We start from the raw sequence: 1,540 nt of genomic DNA, 5'->3' as shown, positions 1-1,540 counted from the left end.
TAGGCTAACTAAGCAGTGGCAAGTGTACCTAATTTTTTTCACACTTCTAGGCCCTCTAGAAAGGGTGGTCCCCGCAGGTGATGATTAAAAGGTTGGTCCCCATTATAAATGAAAACCAGTATGTGTGTGTGTGTGTGTGTGTGTGTGTGTGTGTAATTTTTTTCCCCCCATTTCGTCTCATCTCTTGTCTTCTCAGGAGATCTGGCCCCCCCCCTCTTCACCCTCTTATCTTTAACATTTGGCAGGGGGGCATTATTGGCTGAGCAGAGGCAATAATTCAACTCGCCCTGCCTTGACACACACACACAACCACACACAAGGTCACACCTTCGGACAGGGGTGATGAAATATTGATAATGTTGATAAATATAATGATTATTTTACCGCCTTCAGTCCAGTATAACAGCCTGAAGCAAGGTTCAAATAACATTCTGTGTATGAGTGTGTGTGTGTGTGTGTGTGTTTAAATTATAATGTCGCAGCCCCATGAAATAATATGAATGTGTCTTCTCATGTATGCATGTGCAACCTTTTCTTGTCTATAAAATATTTGTTGTTTGTATTATTAAAAAAACAAACAGTTGAAAAACCCTCAAAATTAAAATAAAATTATGGTGAAAATGGATTTTGTTGTTTTAGCATTTTCTTTTGTTACAATGGTAAATACTCAGCAGCTCATCTGCATTGTTTCTCTTCGCTTTTGGTCTTTGGAAGCAGTTTCTGAGCTGTATGAGGACCTTGTTTACTGTAAAGTGCCATGATGACTTTTCTCTTTCAGGAAACAGCAACTTTCAGGTGCGTGGGGACATAAAGTCTGTCAGAAAATCTGTTTAGACTGACCTGCTAAAGAAAAAATTGAAACACAAAAATGATGAAGCTCACATAAATGCAGGTCTGTGTACATAACAAGCCGTGTGTCCTGTGTTTTCCCAGCTTCACGTCGGACAGGAAACCTGTGATCCACCTGCAGGTGGGATCAGGCACACTAAGCTGGGAGAGCTTCTGCTGAAGAAGAGCCAAAGTAACTGCGTTGGCCGGGAATCGAACCCGGGTCAACTGCTTGGAAGGCAGCTATGCTAACCACTATACCACCAACGCCTACACAATGCAAATAAAAGTACAGAGAAAGAAATTAAACAAACAAAATGGTTCGATGTCTATACGAAACAAAAGTGACGTGAAACTTACGTGATCTAGTTGGTGCACATTATGGACACGTGTGTAGTTATTTTTTCTGCTGTGATTTATGAACCTAAATTTAGTTTCTGAAACTATAATTGCTTATTGTTCATATGAGTGATTGTTTTCTTGATACTGTGAATAATCGTTATTATTATTATTATTATACGCTTCATCTGTGTTTTAAATGCGCTCTGCCTTTACAATTTTAGAAAAAAACTTGTCAGGCAATATCAATGAGTGGGTGAAGTGTGTGTCCTCTGCTGCAAACACTCTGTCTGACTGTGTGTGTGTGTGTGTGTGTGTGTGTGTGTGTGTGTGACTATGTGTGGGGATCCTGCCTGTAATGTTTTAGCTTGAC

General features: G+C 40.0%; 1 non-coding gene across 1 annotated transcript; it reads right to left on the bottom strand.

The window, feature by feature from the left end:
* Positions 1-1,026: 1,026 nt before the first annotated feature.
* On the bottom strand, positions 1,027-1,098 carry trnag-ucc (transfer RNA glycine (anticodon UCC)). The gene has a single exon. It is a non-coding gene; the product is annotated as a tRNA-Gly (tRNA).
* Between the last annotated feature and the right edge of the window lie 442 nt (positions 1,099-1,540).

This window comes from Enoplosus armatus, chromosome 3, assembly GCF_043641665.1.
Source record: "Enoplosus armatus isolate fEnoArm2 chromosome 3, fEnoArm2.hap1, whole genome shotgun sequence".
NCBI classification, from domain to species: domain Eukaryota; kingdom Metazoa; phylum Chordata; class Actinopteri; order Centrarchiformes; family Enoplosidae; genus Enoplosus; species Enoplosus armatus.
This window is presented reverse-complemented; position numbering and strand designations above follow the sequence as displayed.